Source organism: Camelus bactrianus, chromosome 9, assembly GCF_048773025.1.
Source record: "Camelus bactrianus isolate YW-2024 breed Bactrian camel chromosome 9, ASM4877302v1, whole genome shotgun sequence".
NCBI lineage: Eukaryota > Metazoa > Chordata > Mammalia > Artiodactyla > Camelidae > Camelus > Camelus bactrianus.
The window spans coordinates 5,417,429-5,431,883 of NC_133547.1; the positions used below are offsets into that span (position 1 = coordinate 5,417,429).

The window sequence follows — 14,455 nt, forward strand, 5'->3', positions numbered from 1 at the left end:
ACAGACGACTGCTACGTGAGTGAATCTCAAGGTGAAAGGAGCCTTGCACAAAGAGTACATACTTCTAGCTCCACTGACATCAAGTTCTGGAACGAAGCAGAACTAACCTGTGGTGGAAAGCAATCAGAAAGCTACTTGCCCTCTTGGGTTTGGGTGGAGATTGACTGGGAACTGGCATGAGGTGATGCTAAGTGTCCCACATATTGACAGGGGGTTGGGACTGGGTCATACAGGTGTGTGCATTTGTCAAAGTTCCCCAAAAGGACAGCTTAAGTGTTGTGCATTTCATTGTATGTGAATTTTCCCTTTGAAAAGAAGAGAGATGAATTACAGTAAATGACATACATGTATGCTTGAGAGTTTAGGACAAAGTGTACAGATGTCTGTGACTTACTATGAAATGCATCAAAAATGAGACGGATGGATGGATGAATGGACGAATGGATAGATGGGTGGAAGGTCAACAGACATGTGACAAAGCAAGTATAGTAAAATGTGAATGATGGAATCTAGGTAGCAAGTATATGGGTGTTCACTGTGAATTTCTCTTAACTTTGCTGTATATTTGAGAATATTCACAATAAAAGCACTGGGGGCAGTCAGACATGTGTCTGGTTGAGTTGTAGCGGTTGAATTTTTCCCATCTCTACTGCCATTGCCTTAGCCCAAGCTGCTAACCACGCTCCCCTGGACAGTCATTCATTCAACAAATACTTATTGAGCACCTACTATGTGCCAGACACTATTCTAGGTTCCCAGACCACAGCATTGAGCAAGTCAGAGAGTCTGTTTTCCTGTAGCTTTTTTCCCCTAGAAGCGGAGAAAGACAATACAGAGATATAAACATGTAATATTTCAGTGGGGATATTAAATGCTCTGAAGACGAATAAAGCAGTGTAGGTAGTAGGGAGGGGTTTTACTTTCCATCAGCTGGACCAGAGAGCACACTCTGGGATCACAGACCATTATTAATATTAATTTACAAAATTATATAAAAACAATAATCTCTCATATTGATTAAGAATTTAGTCTCTGCCAAGCACTGCTCTGAATGTGACACCAAAGTCACGTGACTTAATGCTCACGACGTCCTTCGAAGCAGATACGGTTATGAAGTCCATTGTACAGATGAGGAAACTGAGGCACAAGAAGTTAAGTTCTTTTCTCAAGGACAATACATATTACGGTGGAAATTCTCCAGCAGAGAGGAGAGCAGAGAGAATTGCATAATGAGCAGACAGGTACCCGTGCCCCAGCCTCAGCAGGTATCAGCTCATGAATAATCTCGTTTCATCTGCTTAGTGGGATAAAACTCAGATCTGTCTCATATCCACCCTTCCCTCTCCCCCTCTGGGTTTCTCCCTTCTCCATCTGTCTCTGTCTGTAGGTCTCTCCAGTTCTTCCTGACATTTCTGCACCTTTAACTTACTCCTGGGTCTCTCTCTGGATCTGCAAGTCTGGCTTACTCTCTCCGGCTCCTTTTGATCAAATGCATAGAATCCTGATTGAGGGTGGGGGACGTGTATAATCCTGATGAGGTGGGGAGTATGGGGTTGGCAGGGAAACTGTGGGCAAGGGCCTGGGGCTGGGAGCTTGAGTATAGCCCAGGTCAGGAAGGAAGAGCATCACTGGGTGGCCAAGAGATGACATTTGGAGCCAGGAGCATGGTCCCCAAAATATGTATCATCTTTAACTAATGGTCAAAGAGAGCCAGTAAGGGTAAGAGCAGATGTAAGGACCCAGAGTGAAACCTCTAGAAACAGTTGTGGTGAGAGGTCAGGGGACAGCAAAGGAAACCAGAGGGACCAGGACCACCACCCTTCAGACAAGGCAGCCCTCAAAGTGCAGCTCAGAAAGAGTCTCAACTTCCGTGGGCTCCGGCTGCTGGTGGGGATGGGGGAGGAGCAAAATCTCATGGAGGGAATTTGGAGCCTGTGTCTGGACTTCACCAGGTGAGGTGGGGCTTAGCAGCTGGCTCCGCTTCTAGCACTCATCTGTGTTTGTTTCTCATTAAAAATAAACTTTATGGGGCAGGGATTTAAATACACACACACACACACACACACACACACACACACACCAGTAGAGAGAATAGTTTAATGAACCTTTGTGTGCCCATAATTAGTTTCAAAAATTGTCAATACATGGTCAGTGTTTCATTTTTACATACAGCCCCAACACATCCATGTGGATTATTCTGAAGCAAATCTCAACCATGTCTTATTTTTTTCTGGAAACATGTCAAGGAAGTGTTTATCCTTAAAGGAAAGATAAATGTTTTAAAATAAAAAAAAAACCCACAATACCATTACCATAAGAAAAAATTACCAAGAACTCCTTCATATCATCAAATATCCAGTCAGTAGTCACATGTTCCTGATCGCCCTGTGAATTTTTTCCCAGATTTTTTTTTTACTTCATTTGACTCAAGATCCGAAGAAGATCCATACATTCCATGTGGTTGCCATTACACCCCTTATAACTAGGCTGTCCAATACGGTGGCCATTCCTCACATGTGACAATTAAGGACTCGAAATGTGACTAGTCTAAGATGAGATATACTGTAAGTACAAAATACACGCCAGATTTCAAAGACTTAGTATAAAAAAAAGGTAAATGACTGCATTAATATTTTATGATTACATGTCAAAATGATTATATTCTACATATATTAGGTTAAATAAAATATATTATAAAATTAATTTGTATACAATTTATTATACATCATATATAAATCATATTTTAAAATTAGAGATTATCATTATTATTACTTCACTAAGTGAAGTAAGTCCGACAGAGAAAGACAAATAAATATCTTATGATACTGCTGATATGTGGAATCTAAAAAAGTGACACAAATGAGCTTATTTACAAAACAGAAATTGACTCACAGACATAGAAAACAAACTAATAGTTACCAAAGGGGAAGTCGGGGGGAGGAATAAATTAGGAGTTTGGGATTAACAGACACAAACTGCTATATATAAAATAGATAAGCAACAAGGACCTACTGTACAGCACAGGGAACTATATTCAGTATCTTGTAATAAGCTATAATGGAAAAGAATCTGAAAAAGAATATATATGTTCATAAGTATAACTGAATCACCAAGCTGTACACTGGAAACTAACACGACATTGTAAGTCAACTCTACTTCAGCAAAAATAAAAGTAAATTCAAAATTTTGAAAATAAATTTATGACTTGCATTTTATTTCTATTGGACAATGCTTGGTCTGTTGGTTTATTCTCTCTCTCTCTTTCTCTCTCTCCCTTCACAATGTTTTTATTGTTGATGAAAACAGGTTGTTCATCCCGCAACCTTGCCCACTATAGATTCTCCCGATTGCCTCCCTGTGAGGTTATTTAACCTGTTCCTCCCTCCTCTGATAATTACAGCAAGATCTGGCTCCGGCTCAAGTTGGGAGAGAAATATTTCAAAGCTGGTGCTGTGTCTTTACTTCATAACAAATCAAGAAGTACATACTGCTGGGCCGTCTCTCTGTGATGTCAGGATTCCAGCATTGTCAGCCTGACCCAGATGTTATAAAATTCCCACCTGCTCGCCACCTACCGGTTTTAGCAGCCACTGATGACCGTGTCATCTGGGGTTTCAAAATGGTGGTTTTACAACACTATGGCTCTCTGGTGTTTATGATCTGAAATTGTTCTATCAAAAAATTTCCTCATCAACTATTCAGTTGCTCTGAGGAACACTGAAGTATATGAATGAAGGAAATAAAACCACCCAGTGATCTGACCATCCGGAGCGTTTGTGGAATGGCAAGAGGAACAGTACAACCTCAAGGGGTTGTTTCAAGGATAATGGGACCTAATGCTCAACAAAGCTCTGTATTTGGACTTGAGTCTCAAGAAAAACTGTCAAGAAACCATTCTATTAAGACAGTCCTCTGGGGTGGTGGACAAAGAAGAGTGAAATTGTTCATCTGTACAATTAGGAGTTTGTGCTGAGTTTTTATAGCTTTTTAAGAACAATGTGCCTTAAGAAATAAGCCAGTGAGCCTTCAGGGCTGTATCGTTTACCTCCATTGGTGACAATTAAGAGAGTCACCCCTAATTTTCACACTTAGTCATTATTTTATAACTTACGCAACTTACAATTGTCACAAACTTTGTAACCAAAGCAAGCACCAGGGGATCTTTACATTTTATTTTTGTGATAAAAACACTCGACAGAAAATTAACCATCTTACCACTGTTAAGCATACTGTTTCGTAGTGTTAAGTTCATTCACCTTATTGTGCAACTGATGCCCAGAACTTTTTCATCTTGCAAAACTGAAACTCTGCACTCAGCGCACAGTAGCTCTTTATCCCCCCCCCCCCCCCCCCGCCTCTGGCAGCCACCATTCCACCTCGTCTCTGTGAGTCTGGCTATTTGAGATACCGCACGTAAGCAGTATCACGCAGTGTTTGTCTTTCTGTGACGGGTTGATTTCACATCACAGGACGCCCTCGGGGTTCATTCATGTTGTCGTAGGTGTCAGGGTATCCTTTCTTTTTAAAGCTGAATAACATTCCATCTTCTAGATACACCACATTCTGGTTATCTGTTCATCTATTCATTTTGCTTCTTTTTTTCCCCTTCTGGTTTTATTGAGATATAATTGGCAAATAGCACTGGATAAGTTTAGGGGGTGCAGCATAGTGATTTGACTTAACTTATATCATGAAATGATGACCACAGTAGGGTTCGTGAACATCCATCACCTCATATAGATACAAGAGGAAAGAAAAAGAAATTTTTCCTCGTGATGAGAACCCTTAGGATTTATTGTCTTAACAGCTTTCATATATAGCATACAGCAGGGTTAATTGTATTAATCATGTGATACATTATATCTGTAGTACTTGTTTATTTTGTAAATGGAAGTTTGTGCCTTTTGACAACCTTCATCTAATTGCCCCTCCCTCCACCCTTCACCTTTGGTAACCACAAATCTGATCTTTTTTAATGTGGGTTTTGTTTTTTTTTTTTTTGCTTGTTTTTGAAGTATGATTGACCTACAACACTATGTTAGTTCCTGGTGTACAACATAGTGATTCGATATTTCTATGCATTTCAAAATGATCACCAGGATAAATCTAGTTACCACATGTCAGCATACAAAGATGTTGCATTGTTATTAACTGTGTTCCCCACACTGTACATCTCATACCTGTGACTCACTGCATCCATCCATTTTGTTTACCCATGAGCACTTGGGTTGCTTCCACCTTCGGGACATTGTCAACAACACTGCAATGAATATAGGTATGCAAATAGCTCTTCAAGATTCTGCTTTCAATCCTTTTGAAGATATATCCATAAGTGGAAACAGGAGATCTTTAATTATACAAAAACAAAAAGAGAAGCTATCAAGTCTCACTAGTACTAAGTGTGCTCTTTTTCTTTTTCTATTGGTGTCTACGGAGTGAGGCTGCCTGGGTTCAAATCCCAGCGCTATTTCTTCCCTGACATGTGCTTTTGAACAAGTAGCTTCACTTCTCTGCCCTCAGTTTTCCTATCTGTAAATAGGGATATTAACAGAAACTACAACCTTCAGGCTTTTGTGAATAATAAGTGAATAAAATATACACAAAGTATTTTTAAATGTTTACAAAAGGAACATAAAATTGATACATGTGACAACTTGGATGGATCTCAAGGGCATTATGATGAGCGGGGGGAAAACTCCAGTCTCAAAGGGTTACATGCTGCATGATTCCCCCTTTACATAACATTCTCAAAGTAACAGAATTTTAGTGATGTAGAAGCAGCCAGTGGTTGTCCCGGCTTGAGGTTGGAGGAAGGGTGTGGTTATTAAGAAATAACACAAAATAATTACTTTGTGGTGATGAAAGTTGTATCCTGATTGCAATGATGGGAGAGAGAGATTAGAGAGAGAGAGACTGAGAGAGAGATGCATGTAAAACTGGTGAAATTCAGATAAATTCTGTACTTGAGTCAGTAACATTGTAGCAACATCAGTTTCCAGTTTTCACAATGCGCTATAGTTATGAAAGACACGATCATTGAGGGAAACTGGATGAGGGCTCTATGACAATTCTCTGCACTGGTTTGCAACTTGTGAGTCTTGAACTATTTCCAAATAAAACTTTATAATTAAAAAGAAAAAAGTGTCTGCCACATTGGAAGTGCTCAGTAAGCATTAGTTATCACTGCCCCCCATCTCCCTGTGTGCATTTTTCACTCAATCTTATTTGCTCTATTTTCAATGTTCTTTTTCAGGCCAGATCTAATCATGACTAACCGAGTACCGAGGTCACTTGGGTGTGGGTGGGGGGGATGCCTCCCACTGACTTCTTTCAGACTGGAAGACTTCCCAGCAGAGAGCTTTATATTCATGGATATAATTATGAATCATCTGTAATTTTCACGCCAGCCATTGTTTTATAACTTTTGTAATTATCTAAACAGTGTTTCACAAACCTTGAAACTAACAAGCCATTACAGGTCTTGGGCGCTTAAAGCAGGAAAAAGAATTCACCAAGGGTTCTGAACACCAGGAGACACCTTAACTTTGCCAGGAGCCCAGCCTGGAGGCTAAAGGCAAGAGACAAATAAGAACACATCTTTGCATTTGCTTGCCCGTGTGCAGCTAAACTCTTGAAGATGACCCAAGACATATATATATTCTAGTTGCTGTGTTTTGAAGAAGGGGTGAAGACAAGACAGAAGGGAAACAGGGTAAATCCCATGATGAAGATTCATCACTCTATACCTTTTTGTATACACATACTTAATTTTTGCGCCATGTGGAAATAATACCTACACAGTTAAGTAGAAATGATATGACACACACATACGCACAGGGAGCTTCTCATGCAATTCTCCCCGGGTTCAAGCTTTTTCTTACCGTGTAGCCTTGGGAAATGACTAACTTCTCTTTGCCCAGGTTGCCCCCTGTTTATCGTGGAGACAGCAATGGGAGCAACTTCTTCAGGTTAATGGGAATATTAGCAAGTCAGTCCGTGTAAAGCCCTCAAAACAATTTTACAGAGCATGCGCCCAGCAAATGTTAATGACCAGTGTTAACATTCTCCCCTTTCCTGGGGGAGGGTGTAGCTCAGAGGTAGAGTGACTTCTTAGCATGCAAAATGTTCTGGGTTCAATCCCCAGTACCTCCATTTTTTAAAAAAAATTAAATAAACAAATAAACTGAACTGCCTCCTCTGCAAAAAAAAAAAAAAAAAAAAAAAACCAAACTTTTAAAAATGAATTTAAGATTCAGTTTTTAAAAAAATGCTTTCTTTGCACTTCCCATGCCACCCTAACAAATACAGCCAGTGAGGATTTTACTAAAAGAAACTAATTCCTTTTATTATAGTGAAAGCCGTATTTCTGAATCTACTTCTGCTTATTTAAAAGACAGACTCAAGATTTTAAGCTCTGAGATTAAGTACAGTAACACAAGTGAAGTGTGGACTATAAGCACCCAATACATGCGAGTGATTTAATCATTATTATCATTATTATTTGCATGATCACTATTTGGATATCTGGGTGCACAGAGGAGATGGTTCTGGAAGACACCCAGGGTCATCATGATCCAAGAATAAACAGAGATGATGGGGACCTCTCTGACTTACTAAATCATTATATTAGTAGCAGCCACTGGAGATAACAGTAGCTGAGCTCTGAGGCCAGAAACACGCAACCCCTTGACCAAGATCTCACTGGAGCAGACCACATTCACTGGACCTTCCCTTTAACACCTGTGGCCTCACTGGACAACGTTCCCAGCCCTTCCCTTTAGTACCTGAGAGACCCAAGATCAGGATGAAGACTCGAGCTCACCAGGTGCAAAGCTCAGGTGGCGGCCCCTGCTCCCACCACCAGCCCAGGTTGCACCTGCCTCCTCTGCTCCCACGTCTGGGTCCAGAGCTGGGTGCTGAAGTCCAGGGTGTCTGGCCCAAGAGAACCTGGGGCCCCTCCTTTGTCCCTCACCCCTCACAGCCTCTAACTTGTTCCCTGTGTTTCCCTGGCTCCACTAGGGGGCAGTGTTGCACACAGGTTAGGCACACAGAGGTGGCGCTGAGGCTGGGAGAGGTGGGGTCCAAATCCCAGCTCTGCCGCCAGCTTGATCAACCGCAAATAACTCTTAGCTTCTTTGTGCTTCATTTTTCCGTGTGTAAAGTGGGGGGATCATACTTCCTATTTCATAGGAGGGTGAGGAGGCTGAGTTAACATTTGTGAAGAAACCTGCAATAGCGTCTAGAACAAAACAAGCACTCTGTGTGTAACCTATACGTGAGTCTGCAGGTAGGAACTCCCCGTGACAACGCTAATGACGTGTGAACCAGTATTATTTGTGACTTGCTTTCCTTCGATCTCTTCGTGTCCACGTCTTTCTGTATCCATGTCCCCACTGCTTTTTCTACACTAGAGTCACAAAGTCTGCTGCTTCCTGGGGCCAGGCAGGTCATGTAAATGAGGGAAGCCAGCTGGCTGTGGGCCAATGAAAACCATAGGATGCTCCCAGAGCAGTGGCCACTCAGAGCCTCCTGAGGATGGATTACAGCCACGTGGAAATTCAGGTGCATGGTTGACGGATGCCGTGGCCTTCTCAAGAGATACTTAAGACCTCCCGATCTTTTAATGCTGGTGGCCAATTAAAAAAAAAAAAAAAAGAGCCAAAGAATGTGTCCAGCCTCTAGAAGCTGAACAGGCAAGGGAATGGAATGTCCCCAAGAACCTCCAAAAAAGGAATCGGCCCAGTGAGACTGACTTTGGACTCTGACCTCCAGAACTGTAATAGAATAAACTTGCATTATTTTAAGTCAGTAAATGTGTGGTAATTTCTTACAGAAGCAATAGAAAATGAATGTAGATTTATATGCTGATAGTAAGAGTATATATACCGACAATCGGGGTATATGTCAGGCTGTATATCATATATATGTAATAAATATATAAAGGTACATATAACCAGACTATATGTACTGAGAATAAAGGTAAAGTAATGGAGTCCCTCTAGATGGGGTGATGGGGAGGTGAGGATTGGGGGGCGAGGGGTAGGGAGGGTCAGGGAAGACTCACCTGAGGAGGGGAGTTTTAAGAAGAAAGCTGAATAAGGACTGAGACAGGTGACTGTTTGGGCAAAGAGCATTCTGGGTAGAAGCAGCAGCAAGTGCAAAGGTCCTGGGGTGGGAACAAGCTTCACATATCTAAGAAGCATCAAGGAAGCAGGCAGTAGCTGGAGTAATCAACGGGGAGAGGTGGGAGATGAGGCCAAAGCAGGAACAAAGAGGGACAGATTGTGTGTGGACCTTTGGATCATGGTGAGGATTCTAGTTTCTGAGTGTGATCATAAATCTTTCCAATCAGGTTTACGTGTTAAATAGGTCTCTCATACAGCTGAAGGCTACTTGCAGGTCAGCCCAGACAAAGATCTGCCATTTCTATAACTCTTTCTTGAGATCAGTAACCCTTCTGAGGGCCAAGAGAAGCAGGGGGTAAAAAAATACCCTCAACTTGCCTCCGGCCACAGAAAGTTCACAAAGTGCTCCTGGCAGTTTCCACTTAAGACCACTTAAGCTTTTTTGTGTTTCTTAATCTTTGATTCTGATTTCCTTCACATCAGCACTGTCCAATCAAAATATAACATGAACTGTACATGTACTTTCACATTTTCCACTAGCCACTGGTGACCAGGAAACAAATAGACTGCCAGATATTTTCCAGCAAAGAGGTTTACTCAGGATCTGCAGAGAACTGCAACTTGGAAGTCAGCCACTCTAAGAACCAAGCGCAAGTCCCCGCACGGCAGGGGAAGGAGAATGCTTTCACAGACAGGAAAGGGAAGTCAGGGGCTCTACAAAGAGTCTTTGGCCTTTCACTGGCTGAGGCTTTCCCAGGAAAGAAGACGAGGCTTCTTCCTTTTGGGCTCCGCTATCACTGCTATGGGTAAGAGCGCCCCCTTCTGGTCTTCCAACTCTAATTGGGGTTTCTGTTTATTAATTTGTTTACACCACATTAAAAAAGAAAAAGAAGAAAAATTTTAATTTTAGTACCATATTTTATTGTAACCCAATATATCCAAATTATGATTATCCCAATATTAATCCATATAAAACTATTAGTAAGATTTTTTTTAATACCAAGTCTTGGGGAGAGGGATAAATTGGGAATTTGGAATTAACAGATGGACACTACTATATAAAATAGATAAACAACAGGGATCTACTGTATAGCACAAGGAACTATATTCAATATCTTGTAATAACCTGTAATGGAAAAGAATCTGAAGAAAATAACTGAATAACTGTGCTGTACACCTGAAACTAACGCAACATTGTAAATCAATTGTACTTCAATTTTTTTTTAAAAAAAGGATTTATTATGTACCATGGGAACTATAACCAATACTTTGTAGTAAGTATAAATGCAAAGTACCTTTAAAAATTGTATAAAAGTTAAAAATTAAATTTAAACAATTTTTAAATAAAAAGAGTTTTTAAAAAAGACTCTCTTTTGGCTCAGCCAGTGGGAGGGGGAGTGGCTTAATGGCCCAGTTGTGCAGTGAGAGTGGGCTCTTGGGGCTGGAGGTGGCCTCATCTCACCACCTCCCGAGCAAAGCACAATGTCTTCTCTGGTGGAGGCTGCACCTCACCTACAGGTAAGGGTGAGGGCAGATGGCTCGGGTGAGGGGCAGTGGACCCAGGTGCATCCTAGACCCTCATGACCTGTGTCCCTGCTGAGATGGCTCACCTGTCCCTTGCCTTCTGCTTCTGTTTCCTCATATGCAGGAGGGAGGCAGAGCAGCAGATAGATCAAGATGTGGGTTTTGGAAACAGATGCCTAGATTCATTCACTTAACTGTGTGACTTTGAGTCAGTTGATTGACCTCTCTGTACCTCCCTTTCCCCTTTCATAAATGTAGGCATGATAATGAGTACCTCATGGTGTTATTATGAAGATTCAAACTAGTCGACATATATAAAGCTGTTAGGAAGGCACCTAGAAAAAAAGTGGGTGATATACAACTGTTAGATCTTCTGTTTTTATATTTTTTTATCATTATTATCCCTAGTTCCTGAGATGTGTGTCTGTCTTTTAGCGTCTATCTTTCACTATGCTTCCAGCTCTCTCCTGCTTCATATCTGTCCATCTCTGTCTGTTTGTCCATCTCTCTCTCTTCCAGCCTCAGTCTTTCTGAGACCTTGGGTAAAGTACCTAACCTCTCTGTGCCTCAGTTTCCTCATCTGTAAAGTTAATAATGGCATCAACTTCGTTGTGGCATTGTGGTGAATAAATGAGTTATTCAATATAAACAACTTAAAATAGGGCTATGGTGAGCTCTCAACATAATTGCAATGAATTTGACATTAATTAATTAATTGAACCGACTTAAGTTCCCTACTCTTGTCCCAGTGAAAAGAGCTATTATGAAAGTGAGCTATTGCTACTGTTTGTTACGATCTTTCTCTCTCTCCACTAGTCTCTGTCTCCTGTTCTTTCCTCTTTCTGTCTGTCTGTCTGTCTGTCTCTGTGTGTCTCCCTCGGTATCTGTCTTTCTCTCTCTTTACCCATCTGTTCAGCACACACACACTAAATGCCTGCCTACTCCATGGGAAACACTGAGTTTTCGGTGGTGAACAGAAGAGACCTGGGCCTGTCTCCCAGGAGCTCCCAGGCTGGTGAGAGAGGCAGGTGTTTGAAAAATAAACACACAAACAGTAACATGTGTGTAGATTGTACCAAGGGCTCTCTGCTTTGAGAAGAAAACAAACAAATGAAACCCAGGAGAGTAGGGGCCTAGGATTGCATGGGGAGAGGGGTCAGGTAAGGCCTTTAAAGTGAAGTGACATTTGAGATAAGGTAAAATGAGGAGTGGGAGAGGACAAGGGAGAGAGTGAAGGGAAGAGTGTTGGAGGCACATGGAACAGACCACAGGGTGGCCTAGAGGATGAGGGAGGTTGGGGAGGTGTCTGAAGCCATTCACTGGCGCCAAATCCCTCTGGGAAAGAGACTGGGATGGAAAAGGGTGGGAGCAGAGAGCCCAGGGAGGGGGCCGAGCCAGAAGACAGGGAATCGAGGTAGGGAACCTGGCTAGGTCTGAATTACATTTTGGAGGTGCCGTCCAAAGGACCTGCAGATGCGCTAGAGTGACCAAGAAAAGAATCAGAAGGGACCTGTGAATGGGGTGACACCTACTGAAAGGGGAGGCTTGGGAGCTGGGGCTGCGTCAAGTTGGAGGACGTTTAAACTATCTTTTGTCTCTACTTTAAAACTGACTTCCAGGATGCTTCAATAACCTCTCTGTCTGTGTCATTTTCTCTTTACTTCTGTCTGTGTCCCTCTCTCTGTCCCTCTCTATCCTGTGTCTCTGTCTCCCTGTCTCCCCCTCATTTAGGGTCTCTATCCCTGTTGTTTCCTAGTCTCTGTCTTTATCTCTTCTTCTTGTCAATCTCTGTGTCTCTGTTCTTTGTCTCTGTGTGTCTCTGTCTCCATCTCTCTGTGTCTCTGTCTTTCTGTGTCTCTCATCGCCTTATCTCTCGGTGTATTTGTCTCTCTTTGTCTCTTGTTCTGTCTGTCTCTCTCTGTCTTTGTCTCTTGTTTCTCTGTGTCTCTCTTAGTCTCTTGTCTCTGTCTTAATCTTGTCTTCCTGTTTCCTCTCTCTGTCTCTGTTCCTCTCTGTCTCCCTGTCTCTGCTTCTGCCTCCATCTCTCTCTGTGTCTCTAACTGTATCCCTCTGTGACTTCATTTCTCTATCTCTGGTTCCAGTCTCTCTGCCCATCTCTGTCTCTCCTGGTCTCTGCCTCTCTGCATCCCCTCACCAGCCAGGGTTCTCACCCATAGAACCCCCACCCCTATGGGTCATACTCCACACTGTTCCCATCTGCCAGGTGGAATCATCTCCATGGTGTGACCCCCACACACACTCTGTCCTGGATACACCCCCAAATAACTGGGTCACCTCTGCCTGATCTCGGGTAGGACAGGACACAGGAGAAGCCACAGAACAGGGCAGAGGGGTGCCACGTGCCTTCTCCCTCCTTCCAGCCACCTCAGCCCTGTCCCCAACTAGGGCCCCAACCTGCCGCCTCTCACCGTCCAGACCTAAGACACGTCTGGGCAGCCAGGAGACCCGAACCTGCCCTGCATCCCCCGCCCCTCCTCCCGGCCTCTTCTGTCCTCATGGTCAGAGCTGTGGGTCCCAAGGAACAGAGCAGGGTCGGGGGTCTGTGTGCCACCAGGAGATGGAATGCAGGCACATAGATGGAGACAGAGCCAGAGACCCAGACAGACACTAAGAAAGGGTTAAGGACAGAGAAATCAGAGAGAAAGAGGGACACGACAGAGAGAGTCAGAGAGAGGCACAGACATTCATGCCTCAGTGTCACCATCATCTGTCCACACAACCCCTCATCAGCCCCGTCCACACCTGCTCCCTAGGTGATCTCATTCAACCCCAGGCCTCTAAACACCACCTCTCCCCGGATGACTCCTCACTGTTTCTCCCCAGCCCTGACCACTGTCTGCGCCTTGGTGCTCATACGGCCAACCACTTGGCTCCTGGCAGGCGCCCCCAGCTCAGCCCTTCTCCCCACACCTTCTAGGTCCTCCACGCAAATGGCACCACAAATGGAGCCACCAACAGACCAAATCTCAGAGGCACCATCCTTGCCCCCTTTTCTCCTCCCTCCCCACTTCCCACCCATCGGCCAGCAGTTGACTCCCCCACCCCAGCCCCACCCCCCGAAATGAGCCCTGTACTCATTCACCTCTCTTCTCCCTGGACCACAGCGTCTCCCAGCTGGGCTGCTGCCACCTCCCACCTCCTCTCTGCTTCCATCTCACCCCTGACCATCATTCTCCACGCAGGGTGTTTTTAAAAAATAAATAAGATCATGTCACTCCCTCTACCTCGTGCTTAAAATCCATTGCACCTACAAACCCAAACTCTTCCCCTGGTGTGCAAATCCTTGCACAGTCTGCCCTGCTCCTCTCCTGGCTCTGCCTGGCGCACACCAACTTCTCTCTTTTTCCTGCAAGGCTCACATGCCAGGAATGTTCCCTCCTCGGAGACTCCCGGCCACCACCTCATCCACAGTCACCCCACCCGATCCGATCCCCGTCACTCTGCACACACGCGACCATCAGATACTTGCTTGTCCCTGTGCTTCTCCTGTCTGTCAGTCTCCCCTGCTAGGACGTGAGCCCCATGAGCACCAAAGTCTGCTTGTCCCCTCCTGGGTCTCAAGGGCAGTGCTCAGAGCATGGCAGGTGTGCAATCGCTCTTTTTTAAAATTTATTTTATTTTGTTTGTGGGGTTTTGGTTTTGGGGGGGTGGGGGGAGGTAATTAGGTTTGCTTAGTTAGTTGCTTTACTGGAGGTGCTGGGGATTGAGCCCAGGACCTCGTGTGTGCTAAGCGCGCGCTCCACCACTGAGCTCCACCTCGCCCCACGCCAGCTGCTCTTTACTGA

The 14,455-nt window shown here is 43.7% G+C and overlaps 1 long non-coding RNA gene across 1 annotated transcript; it reads right to left on the bottom strand.

Moving 5' to 3' along the window:
- Window positions 1–4,963: 4,963 nt before the first annotated feature.
- On the bottom strand, window positions 4,964–13,653 carry LOC141578712 (uncharacterized). Its single transcript, XR_012509355.1, has 2 exons — window positions 10,924–13,653; window positions 4,964–5,347 (listed from the first exon to the last, which is right to left on the bottom strand). It is a non-coding gene; the product is annotated as an uncharacterized LOC141578712 (long non-coding RNA).
- Between the last annotated feature and the right edge of the window lie 802 nt (window positions 13,654–14,455).